Source organism: Myiozetetes cayanensis, unplaced genomic scaffold (genome assembly GCF_022539395.1).
Source record: "Myiozetetes cayanensis isolate MyiCay16 unplaced genomic scaffold, myiCay2020 scf14, whole genome shotgun sequence".
Lineage (NCBI taxonomy): Eukaryota > Metazoa > Chordata > Aves > Passeriformes > Tyrannidae > Myiozetetes > Myiozetetes cayanensis.
In genome coordinates, this window is record NW_026087048.1 from 16138040 (window position 1) to 16159902 (window position 21863).

At 39.1% G+C, this 21863-nt stretch overlaps 1 long non-coding RNA gene across 1 annotated transcript in view; it reads left to right on the plus strand.

Moving 5' to 3' along the window:
• Window positions 1-21863, plus strand: part of LOC126637080 (uncharacterized) — a 72622-nt gene that overhangs the window by 17202 nt on the left and 33557 nt on the right. Inside the window, exon 2 of the long non-coding RNA XR_007628191.1 lies at window positions 18000-18082. This is a non-coding gene — a long non-coding RNA (uncharacterized LOC126637080). The remainder of the gene's footprint in view (window positions 1-17999; window positions 18083-21863) is intronic.

The following is a 21863-nucleotide window of genomic DNA, read 5'->3' on the forward strand; positions in this document are numbered from 1 at the left end:
GCTTTGCTCTTGAATATGTGTTTTAGTGACTGAGCTAAGTCTTCCTGTGTCTTTTCACTCACTCTGATTACATTTATACAGCAGCTACAGGAGGGACTGTGTTATACTCAGATGAGTTTTGAATGCTTTGTCATGAATTATCTCAAATACACTCCATTTTCTTGTGGGTTTTGCTTCCTCAAAGAGCCTTAGTATGTTCCGAGGAGCTGTTTCCCCCCTGCCTCTTTCAGGATTTGTCTCCTTCCAGGGCACTCAGGAGGGGAGGGGAAGGACCTGCTGCCCTCATGGCCTTGCACTGCCACCTAGAGCCATGTGCTGCCCAGCCCTGAGCAGTGCCCAGCTCCCCAGGGTGGGTTAGAGCAGTGGAAGACTCCCACAGATGAGATGAGCAGTCTGTAAAGTTTGTGTAGGTCCACGTTCTGCATAGGAGGGAGGCTGAAGCAGAGTATTTCAGCATATGCATGAGTTGCTCCTGAACTTAACACGAACTTAATCCACTGTTTTAGCAGGTAAGGTGATAGAAAGTGGTGATGACTGCTTTGAGGCACTATTTCTTATCAAATACTGAAAAAGACATGTTTTCAAGGATAGTTTATTTCTCACAGCACTTTTTCTGAAGTAGCTCATCTATTTCCATGGCTCTTCTCTCCTGACCAGCTCTTGGCCTTTTGGATCATAATGTACCTGTTAGCACACATGGATTAGCTGAGTGCTGAAATCACACTTGGAGGGTTTGGCTTCTTTCTGAATGGCTTGAAAGGCTATAGCTGTAAGAGGGTTTTATGGGTTGAGGTTAAAATTATCCTGCATACGTAGCTAACACAGGACTTAAGTGTCATTTAGTTCCTGTTTAATTTAGTTTGAGCTTTGTGGCAGGGCACAGACACTGGAACTTGTCCCTAAAAGGCACTTTTCTAGACCATCCTCTCTTTCTTTTGTTTTATCCTTCATGAAGAACATACCTGTGGAAAAAACTCCAGTGTGCTCCTGTGAACGACATGCATTCAAGTTAGAACCTTAAACATTTCAGAATAGGCACCAAAATTCTTCTTGAGATTTTAATTTTGCTGTGCTACAGAAGTTAAATTAAACACATACATTTTATATCCACAAACACATGAAGAAAAGCTCATTTTGCCCCAGGAAATAGAAAATCTGGAATTTTTTTTTTTTTTATAGGATCATCAAATGACTAAATCTTTCTAGTGAGAGATTAATTTCTTCTGCATTGTGCTGTGTGCAGTACTTATTGTGGAGAATTTATAAGAGTTGATATTTTAGTTGACTGACAAGTCTCTCGATGTATTTAACAACTTTAATTATACTTGTCATTTTCAAAATGAGTGAAGAAATGTACAAAACCAACAGAAATATGTCAGTTGGTTATTAGTTACAGCAAAGTCTCTCTTTTATCTCTCTTCTCTCGGGTGGAAACCATCCTTTCTATTAAATAGGGAGTCGGTTCAAAAACTTGAGACCCATCACTGTCTTCAGGGTTTTTAATTACTCCTCTGCCTTTTTCTCTTTCTTTCGGATTGTCGCTGTGTTAGATGACTTCTGCGTTTTTAGATTTCCTCCTTGCCTTGCTGTCAGCGCATAGTGTCTTTCCTTTATCCTGTCATACAATTCAGATCCCTGATTGTCTCATTTTGGTGCCACACTCGCTCGGCAAATGTGTCCTTTGTGAGGGGGAACACGCCTTGTCACCACGGGAAAATGAAGGGAGAAATTAGCGGTGGAGCAAAGCAGCAGAGAGGAGGAAGTATGGAGGAACTGGTGGGTGGGGTTTTTTGCTAGCCAAAAAATGACCTCCAGGCCCCACTAGTCCGTGCTAAAGTGAATGTCTTGCTATTTTATAAATTAACTTGCTTTAAAGGCTGCATTTTCCTTTCCTCTCTGTTTGTGGTTCGGTCTTTCTTGCACGTGCAGGTTCTTTCTGTTGTCACTCCTCTCCTTCACTGAAAGGTTTCCGTGAAATGCAGATGTCTTAAAGGGTTTCCTCTTGGCTTGGCATGGTGCTTGGAGGTTCCTTCTGTGAGCACTGGAGGTTTGGATCTAATATCAAAGGGTTTAAAGCTAATGATTTTAAGTATGGTTGAATTTTATTGCTCCTCTGGTGGGCTAAAACCTTCAGCAACTCTTTGACCTCTTCCCAGTCAATCCAATTCCATCTAATACTCTGTGACTAATATGGTGGATATTTAATCTACTTTGCTGCTGAAATTACTTTTAGAGTCACTTTTTTCCTTAAATCTTCGTCTTTAGAGAAATTGCTGATCGTAAGCTCTAAATATGTTGCACACTACCACATAGGTTTTTGAAGAAAAAGCTTTTCTTTTAGTAAAAGAAAATTAAGAGGTGTAATTTCTTTTTATAGCATAAATGAAATGAGGGGATATAATTACGTTATGAAAGTAAAAACCAGGTTAAAATGAAAAATTGACAGAAACCTCTCTGCTGATGCTGGTAATAGAGATATCATGATGAATGGCCACACCGTAGCCAAATATTTCCTGTAATATAATTAAACTTTGAAGATAAAATTAAAGGAAGCTCCTAAGGACACTATTCTCACCTTCTATACAGTACTTACTGACTTAAAATTTGGAATGTGGATCTTTTCCTGTAAGTAGTATCAAGCAACTGTGCAGAGTTTTGCTTATACCAGGTTGTTTTTTCTTGAAAAGTGACCAAACTGAATAGTTGAGGCCACGGTTACGAATTCACCATGGTGCCTGTGATACTTGGCTGCTTTTCCCTGTTTTCATCTGTTAAGACATCCAGCTTGCAAGGACTCTGCACTGTGCAAACATGAGCAAAAGGGATTTGCTTATCTGATTTATGTGGGGACCCACCAAACTGGGTCATGGATAATGATCTCTACATCCACAATCCTGTGCCTTATAATTTAGTCATGGGCATAGGCCCATTGAATTCAGCGGACTTGAGTAATTTGAATTTAATGGAATTATTTATATGCCTGAAACTGGGTGTTTAGGCAACTTTTTGCAGGATTGTGGCATTAACCTTTTCCACATGTAACCTCTTTAAATAAGTGTACCATTGCATCAGTAGAAGTGATACAGAGTTCGAGTCTCAACTTTCTGTCTGAATCCAGAGCAGGCTGATATAATAGCAAGGGTGATATAAAATGAGATTTCTGGTCACAGTCTAACTACCAAGAAAGATGTACTTACTGTTCCTGTGGAAGTTAAGGCTTCTACTGCCTAGAGGGAATGGAAAGAAGAATGTGAATTCTCTTGCCTGTCCTTAACACCAAGAACGTTTTTGGTGCAATAACACAATGCTAAACTAAGGGTGGAAGTGAGAACAAACCTTTGAACTGTTCAAAGAGTGAATCTCAAAGCAGCCTGACCGTAGGAGCAATGGTGGAAACGGAGTAGATGAACCCTCAAGCCAGGCTGTTCTATCTGTGGGTTGATTAGCCTGTGAAAATGAATGTGTGTGGTGTGCAGGAGCTGGGAACCAGACTGGGTGATCTAACTCAGTTTTCCTAAAAAGTTACATCAAGGGAGGTGATGCATTAAAGCAGCAGTGATGGAAAAAATTGTGATCTACAACTCTTGCAAGTCAGTGAAGGACTTCAGTCTTCAGAGCTGCCCATATGGCAAATTTCACATGCGCTAAAATTAAAAGAGGGGTGAGGTGACCCAACCCACATGTAACAAACATCCATCCCGCTTTGGATGGAAGTGTGTGCTGAGGGAGTTGGCGGAGAGCCTGGGGCATTCTGTGATACAGCCTTTCTTAAATAGGGCCCTGGGCTCACAGGAGCAGAAGCCAAGCCTGTGGTGTCTTTAGAGCACGTTATGTACTGGGAATACCTGAGATCTGTGGATTTCCTTGAGAAAAACTCCCAGTAATAGCATTTAGCTGCTGACATGAGTACTGACTGCTGCTGGAGAGCATGAAGGTATAACACAATCTCACTGTACAGGCTGAGAGTAAATGGTTGGTGTTGAGATGAACACCATGAGAGTTTTTTGTGGATCTTACTGGATATCTGCCCTGCAGGCCACTGCCACTAAAGGCATAGCTCTGGTCCTCTGTCTGTAACATCCTGGAATCATAGAACGGTTTGGGTTGAAAAGGACCTTAAAGATCACCCAGTTCCAACCCTCTGCCATGGGCAGTGACACCTTCCAGTAGACCAGGTTGCTCCAAGCCCTGTCCAGTCTGGTCTTGAACCCTTCCAGGGATGGGGCATCCACCACTTGCTTGAGACATTGGTATTTGAAGATAGTTCAGTGCTTGAGATGCAGTAGAAATACAGGGTTACTTTTTCACCTTGTATACATATGGTTGATGCCTTGGGCATAAATTGCATATAAAAATGCAAAAATACGTAGCTATGTTTATACCCCTCCTCTTTTTGCCTGATGAATAGAACTGTAATTGAGGGAACACAAATGATGTATTAAATTTCTTGAACACATGGATAAAATAAGCCAATGTGAAAACCACCATGTGCAGTTAATTTATAGACAAATATATTTGGAGCAGGTACAAACAAAGGTGTAAAGTACTATGTTTTAACAGATTTTCATGCCATATGCATTTGCTTTTACTGCCTGAAGGAAAAAAAAAAGATTGAACTAGATAGTTTAAAAAAAAAAAGTTAAAATACCTTTTGAAAATTATCTTTTTTTAAATTACAGGAACACTACTCTTCATGGCTTCTTAGTATGTTTAGTTGTTTTAACTACTTTAAGTTATTTAAAAAAATAATGGATTTTTTGCCATTTGTTTCATTAAGGAAAGCAAATTCAGAACAAAAAACCCCTGAACTTTGACATTCTTTCTTGTATTTATTACATATGTTTTGAAATTACCTAATTTCAGCAATTCACATGAAAACAGCGGTCACATCTCGTCATTTGAAATTAAGTCTGACAGCTCAGAAGTTAAACCAGTTTAGCTTGTTTTAACAGCTACACTTCAATGATTCTGGGTTATTAAACTCTTTGGGAAACCTTCCACACTTTATTAGGGAAAGGAAATTGATATAGTGGAAAGAAGAAAAATATATGTAATTGCCAACATATACATAGTGACTCTGGTAATAACATCACTTTATATAGATTGTTAGTATCCAGTACAGAACTGTACCTATATATGCTTTTGTGGGAAGGAAGTTATATTGGCATGACAAACAGCTTCCCTTAAAACAATCCTCAAGGCAAACATGAGTGGCTATTCCATGGCTCTTTTGGGAAGATAAGTTCAGTGGAGTGAGTTTAATCCACAGCATGACTTCTTCAGACAGAACTCTTTACTCTAACATATATCTGATCAAGCTTGCAACCACATTTAAACGTTAGGTTTATCCACCACTTGGATCCCCTGGTGAAACTGGGGGAGAAGATTCAGAGAGAGGATCATCCTGCCTCCTGTCCCAGCTCTTGCCTAACAGCGTCACCTTTGGAGGCCGTAAACATGTTTGTTCAGCAGGATGTGATGTATCTGTAAGGATCATGACTCTGTTCAGGGGTCACCAAAAGCCATCTTGCTTGCCAGATAAAAACTACCAGGTGTTTCATGTCCTACCATGGCTCCAAGCCAGCTCAGATCTCAAGCTGAAGCACTTAAAGGCAGGGTATGGATGAAAGGAGCCTTGAAAGCATGGTGGACTTGGAGAATAATTGTAGGCTGGGAGGCTGAGATGAGCAGGACAGAGCCTGAAGTCAGATTTAATGTTTCATTAAGCTGTGGAGACACTTACATGCATGACTGCTGCAGAGTTGAACAAGCAGTTGTGGTTTCACTGGCCATGGAGGGTCCAGACCTGGGGTGTGGGACAGTGTGAAGTGGTTTAAAGGTTCTACTGTAACCTCCTGTTTGTGCTGGGTTCAAAGACTTGGGGAGCAGTTCAATATGTCCTGAAGACCCAGTCTAATAACTTCTTCCCATATCAATGTTTCTACATCAAATCAGGTTAACTCTGAAATTTTGTGGGCAGTCTATTTAGATTGAAGATTTTTTTAGATCTCTTGCTACACAGCAGGTCTTCCAAACTTTGACTATTTCTTTTAAACATTTAAGGGAAACTACCTTAATTTTCTATATCCAGTATTTTGATAATGACTAAATCGCTGCTACGTGTATTGCTTGTTCTCCCTCCTTACCTTTTTATTCCTGTTTATACATCCAAGAATTACAAGCAAATTTTAGTCACAGCTGGTGATCCACCATAACTCTTATCTGCTTTGAAAATTTGTGAATACAGCCCTGTTCTATTTCCTTCTTATTTGTTGATGTATATACTCTACAGTAGTGGATCAAGACAAACTGTATAAGGCACATCTTCACAGAAGTGCTGTTTTTTGACTGTTTTCCTACTAACAACATGTTGAAAGCCATCACCCAGTTTTTAATCCCTTTAACGTATGCACAATTGGTTTTAATAAAAATATCCTGTAGTAGTGATTGTGTCTGTGCATTATCACCAAAGCTTGAAGCCCAAAATATCTGTGTCAAAACTGTTTATCAGGGCTTATTTTCACTATGTTCTCTGGCTAACGTAAGGCCAGCACCTCTGCCCTGAAGGAAGTGTTTTAAGGGCTGGAAAAATATTTAAAACTGACAATAACTGCTAATATTGGCTGGTAAAAGATAGGTAGTAACGTATTTTGCTGTGTTTCGTTGTCTAGGTAAATACCAAGGTTTCAGTAAGCATTCTGACAGATGTTGAGTTGTCTTCATTATCCTTCATGAGTTATTAGACTTATATTTTAATGAAGAGCAGGACTTAGGTGTTGATAACTTCAGGTCAGGCTACCTGCAAAGGTGTAAAGGAGCATGTTCAGAAAAGCCAAGGTCATGCATGGCCACTGTTGCACTGCACCAACTGATGCTGCCCTCCTGCTCAGTCAAGGTAATCTGTGAGCTAAATGACAGTAATTTCCATTAAAAAGACCCCTAGAAAAGCAGGAGTGTGTGTGTGTGAGCATGTGCTTTGAAAACTTTGCTTGATGATACATTTTCTCTTTCTTTGATCTATCTGAAATAAATGGAATGCATTAGTGCTATTTAACTTTGCCCCGAACTGTCAAAAAATGGGAAAAAAAAGCTGACTATAGTGTTTATTTTCAAAATCCTACTGACAAGGTTTTTTTTTTTTTTCTTCAAGGGAGAATGAATCTCTTCTTTGCTACTGTGGTCATTATATTTTATTTTCAAAAAAAATAACACTGTCTCAGTATTTGAAACTTCTGTACAGGTGGGCAGTGTGAGCATGATTGCAAGAGATCATTCCAAGCCATTCATGTATAGGCTAATCATTAGGACAGGAAAGAAGAAAGGTGGTTTTAATACACTTACATATCAAGGGCTAGTGTTATTACAAAAGCTGCTTTTGGTTTGGAAAACCACATATCATGATTATCATATCATTAGAGCAGCTTTCAGTGCCTAAAGGGGCTACAGGAGAGCTGAGGAGGGACTTTTGATAAGGGCACGGAGTGTCAGGACAATGGGGAATGGCTTTAAACTTCCAGAGGGCAGAGTTAGATTGGATATTATGAAGAAATTGTTCCCTGTGAGGGTGATGAGGCCTGTCACAGGTCGCCCAGAGAAGCTGAGGGTGCCCCATCCCTGGAAGGCCAGAGTGGATGCAGCTTGGAGCAATCCGGTCTAGTGGAAAGTGTCCCTGCCTGTGGCAGAGGGATTGAAACAAGGTGGTCTTTAAGACCCCTTCCAATCCAAACCAGTCTATGATTTTATGATGATGAGTGTGGTTTTAATACTTAGGCAGGTGTTGAGAATGTCATGTAATCAAAGGGTGAGTGTTGATAATTTCTGGGCTGAGACTGGTGAGGATGACTTGGGATAGTGTTTTTAATCCCTAGTTAGCGAAGGGAGAGGCAGAAGGCTGTTAAAATCATGAAAATCTATGGAGATTGAAAAAGACACTAGTTAAAACATGACATCCATTGCTTGTTTGTTCTGTACAAGGTAAAATTCTAAGATTACATTGAATTAATTTGGAGAAAAGAAAAGTACAAACATTTGGAAAAGACTGTTCCATAATGTGGTCTACAAAAGAGATAAATGGAGCAGTCAGAATGTTCGTTGCATATATATATATACACACACACACACACTTGGAAAAGAAACAGAATAATGAAACTGTTTCTTACCTCAGAAACACTTTCACAAGTCCTGTGTTGGGTTTAAAAATGAGGGATCAAGTTTCTGAAAATATAATCAGTCATTTTTCCTGTTTGGCAGATGAAAAGATGATTTTCAAAACTTAAAAAAATGACTCCTGGCTTTAAAAGAAAGTCACAGCAAGTCAGTGGGAAATACTAATCTCTTCCAACACCGGGGCCAGTGCAGTAGATAAAAACACACAGATGTAATCAAGGCACTATAACAGCATCATGATTATTGTCTCTGACAACACAATGGGTCTTTGCATGCACTGTAAGCCCAAAATTGGGCTATGCTAGTGAGATTGAGATAATGGCAATTAGAAAAAAAGAAGGTTAAAGTGCTTTTGAGTGTCAAATTATCCCCTCCTGAGCCTGATCAAATGCCCACTGTAACCAGTGCAGACATCCATTGACTTTGGTAGGCACTGGAACAGACTCTAATTCAGGTTTTTCCTGTTGGTTTGTGCTGCTTATTTTATCAGACTTCTGCCAGAGTGACGTTGACAATGACCTAAAGGAAAAGTCAAGTTACACTTCTGGCTTTTCTCTTATTTTGTTTTTAGGTGAGAATAGGAAATCTGAAGGCTTAACTTGCAAATCAGTAATAAGCAGAGGGAGAAGAAGCCACATGAAATAGTCTTCTCCCAAAATGGGCAAAGAAAGAATACTTTTAAGAATCAAAGGCACAATAAAATGTTTTCCCAGGGGGCAGATTCTGTTCTCCTTCACACAGATGTGAGTCAGAAGTGGCATGTTGAACCATTTTGGGTTATATCTGTAGGAATGCTGTAATAGTGCTGAATTCACCTTTGAATGGCATGAGGGCTGTGTGACATCACTTTTTTTGAACACCTTTTGTCACAGAAGTTTTCACCAAGGCAGACCTGGTGGGTGATAGTGAGACCTTGTGTGAGAGTCCATGACAGGTTCAAAGTGGCTGATACCCCACTGTCCATCAGTTTTGAGATAATTACTGATCCTCAGCCCTTTCCTTCCTCAGTTTCATCCACATGGAGTGGAATTTGGCTTCTTACCGGGTAGATCCACAAAGGACTAGAGGGGATTTTGTGAGAAGCAGCATGGACTTTGTTGGAAAAACTCTGGATTGAACAGTAATCTATACTGTAGTAGTAGCTATATATTGGTGGTACATGTAGTAACTAAAACTGCAACAGGGAGATGAAATTTCAAGTCTGCTGAAGGGCCTCCACAATCTGGGCAATCTGTTAAAGGACTGTGCATAATGAATGTTGTACTTCTTTGTAGCTGAATGCTTAAAACTCATTTTCACTCCCTGTTCTCTCAAACTGAGGTTGTCAAATTGGTGCCAAATAAGACAAGTTTATGATATATATTATGTACCTTGGAAGTTGGTGGAGGCTAGTTCCACTCAATTTAACTGTGTTGCTTTTGAGGACAATTTGTTCTGACCTGGAGTGTGAAGCCTGTGTACGAATCAGTTGTTTTATTTGTCACTGAAAGAACTTATATGAATGATTTTTTCTATGAATTCAAGCAACTCTGAGGGGGATGGGAAAACATGGTTTATACAGAACAAGTTAATGAGAATGTGTTCATCTACTGGTTGATTTCCCATCTTATTGATGGGAATAAAGAAATTCAGTTGAAGAAATATCTTATTATTTAAATTATTCAGTTTAGGCCCAGTAGAGGTGGGATCCATGCTAGTGGTTGGTTTTCAGCCTTTCTGTAAGACTTTGGACAAATCACCCCTCTCTCCTTTGTCTTTTTTTTTCTGATGTGTCAAATAGGGAAGACTGTAATCATCTGTCTATTAGTTATTTTCTGGAAATGCTGCAGCTCCTGGCTCAAGAAAGCATGAAGTATTAACGAAGCAGAGTGAGATCTGCATGCTGGATAACACTAAGTGCAAAGATGCATTTTGATTTGTCGTTCAGATGTAATTTTGCCAATGCAAGTGTATCCAGCACTTTTAATCTGAATTGTGTGAGTCACCTGTAGAGATTTTATTGATAACAGCTCTGAAACACATGTGGCCATGCGAGTCATGTGACATTCTTGGCCCTGACTGGGTAGGCTAACTCTTAAATTTCAAGGAAAGATATTCAGATTTTAATGGAAGAACTAGATGATTTAAGAGAACTTTCAACAGTTTTTTCTGGGTGGATTTTCTATGAAAATTACTCGTAAGTTAATGAGTAAGGATGTGTTCATTAGATATATTTTAATGAATCTTTTGTGCAAAGCAATTCTGTATCATTTTATTTGACAGCTGTGAGTTTGGATACTACTTTGGTTTATCTGAAAGCTTTGGAGCTCTGGTAGGTATTTAATTACTTAATTCAGAGTACAGAACAGAATACTGGCAGACAAGGGAGGCAGACCCATATACTGTTTTTCAATTTGGACATGAGGGATGTTTTACAAATGAGTAGAAGCTACATTTGCTATGACACTATCCTCTCAGAAGTAATGATTAGATTAAAATGCAAAGCCAAACTTGTGTAACTTTGCTACAGAAGATCTAGCTGTGAAGTGCTTGGTATATCCTGCTGTTAGAGAGGAAGCATCCAATCCATCTAAAAGCAGTAAAACAATAAAAAGTCATTAGTTGTGTTTTGTGACCTCTCAGGCACAATTAGGTGCTGTCTGAGAGTCACCTGTGCAGTGTTATAAGGAGCTGTTGTTGCAGAGAATACAAATATAAACCACTCAGGCTGGTCATGAATAGTTATGCCAATTCTGATTGTACTGCATTTTTGTTACATATCCTCTGAGGTACAGCAAAAAGAAGTCTGCCATTTTAATGAATCTTTCTGGTGAGCAAAGATGATATAGTCAAGCATAGGTCATCTATAGCCCTTAGTATCAGCTGTAGCATACATGCCATTATATCATAATACCATTTTATCCCTCATGATCTTTGATCAGTGCTAATGATCAAAGTTTGCATAGCAGCCAAGAGAATCATGAGACAGTAGATATTTATAGCTTATGGCCAATTCTGATTACTCTATAGCAGCTTTCCCAGTGTTCTGTAGTTTGATTGATGTCATTGGCATGCTTCAGCATTCAGAATATATCAAATAAATTTGCTATGCTTTGAACATGAAAGGGAAGTAAAACACTGATAATTTAAGAAACCAGAAAAGTAGGGAAGATAGGAGATACACATTTGCTGCATGTCCTTTGGCAACTAATGCCATACAATGCTTAGCAGCACTGTGCATGCAAATTGCCAAGCATCCTCTTTAAGGCAAGGCTTTGCTTCCACGGTAAGAGCGTTGCTATTCAAAGGGGCTGGTAAATGAAATCTGAACTGCATATGCTGCAATGGAGAGGAGGACAGGAGCAGGAGACAGCTGTTTGGGGTGACTGCTTTACAAGCAGAAGCCTTTCAGTTCCATCAATCAGACAGTGTGAAAGGCCCAAATCCACAGACACCAGCATCCCACCCCCTTTGATCCCGATCCTAATAGCGTGCCAGTCACCGATGGAAATGCATTACAAAGTGAGAATGGTCCATTTTCTTCCTCCTTTTGCTGAGAGTCTGTATTTATCAGATTTAACTAGTTAATGATTCTGCCCTCTCTCTCTCCTGCATGCCACAGGGAATCCCGCTGCAGAGGTGGCAGTTGTTTATTGTCAGTGGGCAGTTAAAGCGTCAGCTCTGAGGGAGCTGTTTGGCAGGGCTGAGTTCTGTGCAGGGTTAAGCACTGACTCACTTCAAAATCGATGGCAAAATTATGTGTACATTTTCCCCATCGAAGGAGGGTTTAGTTGGACCCTGTGAGGCCATGCTGTGGGGTGTGAGGAGCAGATTAATTCTAGAGCTGGAGAGCATTGTGGTGGTCTTGTGCTGCGCTTGTGACTCTGGTTTTTGGAAATGTGTGTTCTATGCCTGTATCCACCACAGCCTTTGTGTCTCTGTAAGTGCTTTCTGCCAAAAACAAGCCCGAGGTTGCCCAACAAATGAGTTTTTTCCTACCTGTGAGCCTGCAAGCACAGTTGCAATGTGTCCTTGAGCTCACGTGGCACCTTGTCTGCCCAAATGCATCAGCTGTATCACCATGTGTGAAATACCTGTGAAGATGCTGAGGTGGGCTGACTGTGCTGGAGGTAAAGCATGCCCATGGTCACAGGTGAGATACCATAAAGATACTTGCAGTGATATAAACTATATGGTCTTAGGCCTCTTAGATTTTTGTGGTGTAAGCTTCCATCTGTGAAATGGGCTTTACAAAATGCCCCTTTGTCTGTTGTGCCTCTGTAAGCTTTTTTGGATGGCTGGTGCCTCACCCAAGAGCTCTGATTCCAAGCCCTACAATAATGAAAATAATACTTCTGTACAGAGAAGGGCTCATGGAACCTGTCCCTTCATCTGTAAAAGTCACTGTCTCATTTTTTTCTGGTGCAAAACATCTTATTATCAGGCTTTCTTACTGATTTGCAAACACGAACGTTTGCAGGGTAATAAAGAAATGGGCAGCACACTCGGGTGATCTTTCGCTTTTTTCTTCTTTAAAAGCAATTTTCTTGGCAGTGAGTACGATAACAACAGTGTTAAGCTATGTCATTAATTTCCATAGATGGTAGATGGAGAATGTTACATTCTAGGCACCTGAGTGGATCATCAAACTCTTCTACCACATAATGACTCTAAATAATCATATTCATCATAATTAGTACCGTTAATAATGTTAAAAATAAACACTTGTACCTCAGACCATTAGTAATAGTAATCTTGTCATCGTCCATGAAAATTGCTAGACCCGGTTATTTTTCACAGTGGGGCGCAGATATATGAGGTATATAATTAAAATATTAATTACATATTTGATAGAGCTTCAGCTATCATTATTATATTACCAATGGCCTCATTATTATACTTTCAATATGTTACTTTGTATATATTGTGTTTAATAAAGTGTTAAAAAGTGGCTTTGGGTTTCCAGGATCAATATATGTTAGAAAGAAAAATGTACATGAATCCAGAGGTAGGGAAGAAATGGGATTCAAACTGTGGTTAAATGAATTTCTGTCATTCAACCCTGTACTAAGAGGTGACACAAAGCTGACACAAAGCTAATCCTAGTCATAAATCCCCAAAATAGAATTTAAGTGATACTTAGGTGATATTTAATGGTTATTTTTACCCGAGTAGATTAAATGAAAAGAACACTAGTTTGCTGAATGGGAGAGATGAGCTTTAGAAAAGAACAATGTATTCTAAAGTTTTTTACTCTTGTAGGTACCAGTTTTTTTCTGTTAACCTAAACAGGAGCTCTTCTAACATATATGGGGGCCTTTGCATGCTAAACTGAATTAGTATGAGCAAGGGACAGGTGTAATTTGAGGATAAATAATAGTGACACAACACATCTCACTAAAAATGATGGTGCATTTAAGATTGCAAGATCTTTTGTCAGGAGGTTTTCTTTTTTGTTTGTTTCCATCATGGTTAACTGTCCATTTATTCCTTGCCTGTCTGTAATAGAGTTTTGCAGGTTTAAGTTTGTTGCTATTATTTGAAAATAGTGGCATCATTGCTCTATAGTAAGCGACTGTTTCAGTCTGTTTCGGATCAGGACATAATTACTCTAAAAGTAAATAGTCTAGAAGTAAAACACAGTCCCCACTATGTTGTCTGCATCGTTAATCCTGAAGGATTTTGAGGAGTTCCCTAGGATTCTTGTTGTGCCTTCTGCTCCTGTTGCCTTGCTTTACAACATTCAGTGGATTTGGTGATATCTTTCAGAAACAGAAAATCACTAGAGCTGAGGATAGTCATTGCCTCCCTTTCATTCTCTATGGGAATGAACAAAAATGCACTTTTCCTATTTTTAAAAGTGTTTTTGCAGATTTTCAGTATTTCTCTTAACTGTTGCATTGAAACAGTATCAAAAGAAATAGTTTCTATTTAGTTTTTTTTTAGTAATTTCTTAAAGAACATTTAATGTACATTTATTCCAGAACACCTCCACACCTTCTGAAGCTTAAAGGATAATTAGGTAATGAAACTACTAAACTTTAGTTTAAAAAAGTAATTAAAACACCACCCCCCAACCACCAAACCAGGTTGTGTCTGTGAAGGATGGGGGAAGATATTTCCTAAATATAAAGCTGTGTTGGATGGACAAAAGAGAATTCTCTGTAACTCCTATCAATGTTGAGAAGCTTGTTCCACTGATGTGGCAGGGACAAGTGACACCCACGCATCATAGCCCAGTGCCTGTTTTCCCATGAAGATGGGACTGAGGCAGCTTTTACCTCCTTGCACTAGAGGTATAACATTGTGGAACATTTGGTCCTCTTCCTCCTGGATTTCCAGGTTTCCTGCTCAGCCCGAGTCTCCTCTAATGTACAGCTTTACACACGTGGGAAGTAATTTCTTCCAGAAGTAAGCAGCAATAATAAAACCTTATCATCTGCTCCACACCAGATATTATGAGTGTGGTTGTAAATAAAACCTTATCACCTTCTTTAAACCTGAGAGCATACACAGTGATTGCACTAGGATTTCTGTTTTGGTTCGACCCACTTTATTAAATGAGACAGTCTATGGCTACTTCCCCCCTCAATACATCTGATATTTTACAAGGTTTTGAGGAGAGGATGCTTTGAATTATAAATTAATCTAGAGGACTCCTTTTAATAGCGTGGGATATCTCCTCTGGTAAACCATTAACTTAAGTCATAGTCACTGTGGGGCAGTCAGATGAGGACAGTCAATACAAAAGTGCAAGTTCCTGACTGTCCAGAAAGTAATGAAAGTCCTTCAACAACTTGGGAAAGCAGCTGATTAATAAAATTTGCCAAAATTCTATTTTGGATTATTTCTGTGCTATAGATTACTTTCACACTAAAAATACTTTATATATTTTTTCATCATTATTATTGAAACTTTTAATAATTCTTCCATTTACCCAAAGCTACTCAAGTATGACATCCAGTGGCAGGGTTTCAAAGTTTAGGACATGAACAAATTTTGTCACTAAATGGAATTTTCCTTGTGGAAATGAGATGTTTATTCTCAGTAAATTGAAGATAATCTCTTCCAGATTTCAGAGCTGTCAGGACTGAAGGCCTGGACTTTTGAGGAGGCTGATGAACCTAATAAAACCTCTATGAAAAATTCAACTCTTCATTAGATCCTCCTTGTCACTAAGGCTTATTACAGCCGCTTACTTGGGATTAGTACAGAAGACAGAATGTGTTTAATATGTTATTAAACTAGTTACTTACATTAATTTTCTCCCTATTTGTGGTATCAGGAAAAAAATTGATGTTCTATACATACATGATTTTGTTTTGCTCAAATAAGTTTGGTAGCAGATTTGTCTTATGCTGTCAAAGACATAATTTTGGATTTTAAAATTTAATGTATAGATTATTAGATAATTCCCATCTTCCTGGTAAAAAAAAAAGGAAACTTCATTTTTACTGCATCCCTGGATACTCTGAGGTGTAGCTGCTTAGTACGGGAGTTGGATCACTTATGGATTCCTCACAAATGGTATTTGGTAATGTGTAAGAATAACAACAGCATATATTAAAATATCTTTATAATCAGAATAATAATGAAGAGCCTGTAGATATGAGAATCCCAAAGTTTTCCCAGTGCTTTAATAAGTACTGAGCTACCGTTACAATTCCTGAATTATTCAGGGCTATAATTTGGAGTCACAAGGCTTTAGTATGCTGTAGATGTAGCATTAAGGCTTCCAGGGTCATGGTAGATATTAAAAATTGTTATGGAGAGAGATCTAGATTGCTAATCACACAATGGCAGAAATGTTGTGGAGTGCCCTAGAATTACAAATAATTTAACAGCATCCGACTGGTGCTAAGTCCCCTCTCTCCCATTCCCCAAAACACAGGATGTACAGCAATGCTTCTGTGACAATAAACGGGTGCAAAATGTCCTCAAATGTACATCTGAAGAGTCCTATAAGCAATGGAATAAGAAGAGCAGAGCATATACAGAAAAAAAGCCTCCTCATGGACTGGAATGACAGTAACTAACCACTACACTGAGGTTATAATTATAATTTCGTCACAAGAGTAGGGAAGTCAAGGTTTCATAAGGAAAAAAAAATCTATTTACAGGAAAATATTATGCTTTTCATTTGATAGAAAAAGTAATTATTGCAAAGGGACCCATGGAAGATCTTGAAGACAGTCACCCTCCTTTTAATAAGTGCTTGTGGCAGCTAAGTGGGGATCAGGAGTATTCTTTATCAGGTTTGCATTCAAGTAGTACTAAATATATGCAGGTAGGAATTAAATAGTATCTGAGTTTAATTAAAATTATAAAAAAAAAAGGGGGGAGAAGAATGGTTGGTAGACTGCTCGACTGCATTTTAACCAGTAACCTCAGACCCTAATTAGAAATGCTTTTCATATCTCCTCCATGCAAGGGCTTAATCTGACGTGAGTCTGTGAGCGAGGGCTTGGGGGACCAGTGTTAATTCTGCATTCGATCTTGGTTTGTATGGAGGCAGGCAATGCTGATTGACCGAGTTGCAGCACAGATCCCATGACCTTGCTGGGATTTTCATGTGAGGTGTTAATTGAGAGGGTGGGTTAATCTTTGAGCATCATTGTCCCCGAGCTGAGGACAAAGTTTGTGCTCTCTGTTTCCTTACTCAACAGTATATTTGATCTCTACCTCCTCCCCTTTATGACAGTTTAGCAAGCCTGCAGAAAATTCACTCTTGATAAATTTATTGGTGGGGGATTATCTCTTGCAGGTTTTGTTTGATTTTTATGATCTAGTTTTGGAGAAAGAGTGGTTAACTGGGCTGAAAATCAAAATATCATTCTCTCTGTCCCCCCCAATCCACTCCAGAGACTATCATAGCGGGTGGGGGAGTGACATCTTGAGATTAATTATACTAAAGAAAACTACAAGGCATGATTTCAAAGTTGTTTCATCTGAGTGCTGGGAAAATATAAGCTCTTTTTAGTGCTCCTGAGTGGAAAGCCTAAAATAATTACAAAAACAAAGAGATATTACAGGGACAGAGCTTTTAGAATAGTATACAGGTTAGAGTTTTCATACTGGATTTGTGTAATGCAAGAAAAGACAGCTCCTGTCGTTTTGCTTTTTTATAAATAATGAATGGCTTTTTTTCCTTCATGTTTTGTTTTACAGGCCTGTCATTTTGAGTGTAAGGGGGAAATTTTTACTCTGGGCAGGACTAGCGAATACTGATTGACCTTAAATATGACTCCCAATGAGCAGGATGATGTGGCAGAAGCAAGAGAGCTTGTGAAACAACAGTGATAAAAAAAGCATGAACGATATCTGTCCTTGACACACAAAGAATTTATCTTGTTTTATTGTAAAGTACAGGCAACTTGTGCAAAGCCCAGCAGTGAGCTCTGCACCCTCTGTGAGCCCCACCAGCCGTGGTGTGGATGGGAAGGAGACTGTCCTGTGTCCAGTGGGAGATGAAGGGATGGTTTTGGCCCATTGAGAAGACAATGGTGTTTGGGTCTGGTTGGATGGCTGTGGAATACGTCCAGTAAAAAAAAGGCTGCCATGTTTTTTTCATGCTTGACCTGGTGGTTGTGTGACCTTTATGAGGATATTTCAACCTGAGTGATGCTATTGCCTGTTCTGGAATAGTTCCAGAGAAGGTCCATGGCAGGGTGAGATGTTCCTGTGCAGTGCCACAAGAGAAATGGTGAAGCCTTAATGCCACCAAGTTGTTGATAAGTGCAGACCTGGCCTCATGACTTTCAAATCTTCGGAAATGGTTCTGTGGCAAAAATCACAATTCTTAGGAATTGCCCTTTGTGGTAACATTGGGAGATTATTTTTTTTTCTCTTTTCAGGAAATGGCAACACGTTACTGACTGGAGAGTAACTTAAATCAGCAAGAATTTAATAGCTTCCTTGGCTGGGTGAAAAGCTACAGGTCAGCTCTTGGATTTATATCCCTATATAGGTTCCAGTTGTAGAGAGTTTCTTGTAGCAGTAGTCAGCAGTCTTCTAAGGCTGTTACACCAGATTGTATTTTTCTTTTTTAAAGTTTAAGAGTATTGATAGAAACTCAGTGGGAGCCTGGAAATGCTGGCGTTCGCTTCGGCGTCTATATCTTGCTTCAAAAGTGAGGCATTGGAGCTTGGGATTCACTGAGAGCCAGGAGCTGGGAGAGCTTCAGTCTTCCCTCAAGATGCTCCGACTCGGTGATCCCGCCCTTGCCCCTGCCACGCTAATGCTATTAAAATCCACCCACGTGCTATCTGTAATTGCTGACCACTATCTTAAGCCACCCTGCAGTCTTTGAGGAAAATTAATTTTGGAGCTGTGAAAAAGAGGCAGAAATTTTGTTTCGCAAAGGATTTGGAGAGTTCGAAATCTGGCTTCTGTTCATCCTGGAATGAAATGTGACATTTTCAAATTCTTGGCAGAGGAAAAGTCTCAAAAAAAAAAAAGCTGCCTTTCAGATTGATCAAAATGGTTCATTCTGGGTTGGACTTGCTTGATTTCATAATTTACCAGAAAAAGCCTGAAATAAAAGTCACTTCAAAATGAAAAATCGAAAAGGTCAAAACAAAATCCCCTTTCCCCAAAAACTCATGGCAAATTGGCATGGTTCATAAACCCGCTTAGTTTTATAAGTTCACTTTCTCCAATTCAAAGGGAGACTATTGATGTTGTTAGGGGGTTGGGTTTTTTAATTCCCCCCCCAACACTGCTTGATTATCTCTCAGTTATTTATGAAGGAGGCACTGAAATGAAGGTAGCATCTTGGAATCTGCATTGATTTTCAGATTTTCATGAATTTCTGTAAAATATATGTTTATGGCCTGATTGGCTTGGGAGGTGAGAATTATTTCTGGTGTTTGTAGCAAAAGCAACTTATATGGCCTACAGAAACGCAGTCTGCTCTTTGTGTTAATTGTAGACAGCTATTGAAAGGATATCCTTAGTCACTGGGTTAATATTTTAAAGGTTACACAATAGTAGCAGTTATTTTTAACACCGTGATTAACTACTATCTATATGTAACTGCATTGTTTCTAATAATTTTGTCTTGGTATAAAATAACATGTAAAAAAGAATTTCTTCACTAGGTTTGATGAAACTATGAGATGACATCAAAGGTTTCCCTAAGTGAGACTCAAGCCTTGTGCCATCTTTCATTAGGAAATAGGAAAATTGTGAACCATTCTTCCTTTTCTGCCCTTACTGGTGGCTACTGAAGGACTCTGTTTATGCTTTGGGGTAATCAGGTGCATTTTTGAAGTTGGTAGAAGGAGGAATGAGGACAATTACGAACAGATTGTAAGATATTTTCCCTTTCCAAGCCACAAAGTCATTAATGGGAGAAACCAGGAGACCATCGATGTGGCGTGGCCATAAGAGAAGAGGTGCTTGTTGTTCCAGGCTCTGTGTAGATCCCAGTTCTGCTTCATCACTTTGTGTGGAAGAACAGTTCTCAGTTGCACTAAGTGATGGAGTGACCTGCAGTTGGAAGGTTTTTCTGTGCGTGTGTTTCCATTTGGCCCTGTCTGTAGTCAAAGATAAGAGGGATGTCCATCACCATCTTCTTTATAGACTGACTATAACTCTGTGATAAGGCAACTATAACCCTATTATTAGGCAGGTAGTGAATGTGGCCCCACCTAATTTTGGACAAAGTACAAAATGACTGGTGTAGCAGATGAATTACCAGTTTTAGCCGAAGAATTATCAGTTCCAGCAGATGAACGATCAGTTTCATCTTTGGGGCTTTAGGCCTAGTGATCTTAGGGTGCTTGTTTGTTGTTTTCTGTTGTTTTCTGACTGCCTTTAATCTGTTTTTTAAAAATTCCGCTGATTCTGTATTTATAAAAGCCGCTTCACCTCATTGCTCTGGATGATCTTACCAGTTACAATATGTCTGGCCCGACATAAGGAAGCGGTCTTCTGGTACGTTCCATCTGTGTGATGTACTTTGTCTGTAAGTAATAACAAAAGGCTTCATTAGAGAGCTAATCAGCTCCCTCACCTTTGAGACCTAAAGTAATCATGTATTTCAGATGCACATCTATAAGAATGAGCCTGGTAATGGTGTTTAGGAGAAACTGTCTTTAAGCGAAGCCGGGCGAAGGCGGCAGGTGGTGTGCCCGGCTTCCTCCTCGACGAGCTTTGCCTCTTAATCCTGAGCCCCTTCTTTCAATAAAGTTTTACTTTAGCTTCTTGCAGAAAAAAGGTTTCGGAAGCTGGGTAAACAGAGCTTGAGCCTGCATGGAGGGGATTAAGGAGGAGAGGCAAGAGTGGAAGGGAAAATGAGGATATGACAGAGGCCATAGTGAGTTCAAACAAAATTTGGCCTGCAGAAGGCAGAAGAAATCCCACTGGTGACAGGTGCCATCTTGTGGGTCATTCTGCCACTCTGCCTCCTGCCACTTTTTATAACGAGAAGAGATAAAGGAGGACTGGGTTCTCAGAGGCTTCGAATTGGAAAAGTAATTCAAAGGGATGTGAGCATGGTTGGCTTCGGGGTTTGCATGATACTGTAAACATCAATACTTTGCTTGTCAGCACTCTATGCTATTTAAGAATGTTAAAGTCCTCCATGAATAGAGGCTATGTGCGTGTCTAGAAACATGTAATCATAAATAGTACGAATGATAATCAAATTATTTTTACTTTATAGTAATGCAAATAAAATATTCATGCATCATGTAGGCCTAGGAAAGGTTACAGCCTGCAAACTGTGCTAATTAAAATATAATAGCACCGAGGAGTATATGTAAGAGTTACTAATGTCCGTATTTTCCCTCTTTCCTTTAAGATCTTATCTTTAATGAATACATAAAAATGCAATGGTTAGCTGCTACTTTAGTTCTGTGTTTTTTTTTTTTTCAGGAAATTTATTTCGAAGGAGTGTGCAAAAATAATCACAGCATCTACTAAGAGAAAATGAAATATACTATGATAAAGGATATATGATTTTTTTTTTAAAGGAAAAGCTAGTATTTCAGGCCTGATCCCGAATTCCGTCAAAAAAATTAGAACATCATTAATTCTTAAAGGTTTCACAGTTCAAAATAAAAATAAAAAAAAAAAAAACAAAACCCAAACAAGGTTTATGTCAAACATGATGATATATCTCAGTATTATTTTTACATCAAATTTGAGGGTCAAATCTTTCAGGAATAGAATAACTAGGCGTTACAAATTCCTAATTTTAAGTACTGTCAGATGAGTAAGACTAACTTTGAATTAACCCTAATTTCCTTTTTCCATGTTCATACTTCTGTCCAAAATATGTTGCCGTTGTGTGGGCATTTATGAAACAAAATTGCATTGGGGTGAATGAACAGTAAGGAAAGGAAGCTTTAAGCTGATGTGCACAAAAATTCTACATATGCCTTATTTTAGGTATTTATGCAGTATTTGTGCCAGAAGTCAAGTAAGGAATATAATGTGTTCTGGGTAGGGAACAGCAGCAGTGCCATCCGAGAGCACCCATGGGTGAGCTCTGTTAAGAATCTGTAAGGAGAAAGCGAATCCACGAAAACGTCAAGTAAATTTGACTGATTAATGCATTTGAAAAGAATTCTTATTCCTTCGTGAGCGTATTCCGTCGTTATGAGGAATATGAAGATCATGGAATGCATTATTCTGTCCCCATGATTCTCTTATCCCCGGTTGTGAATCAGCGCATGAGACTTGACTGTCAATGGCGGGAGTCAATGGCCGTA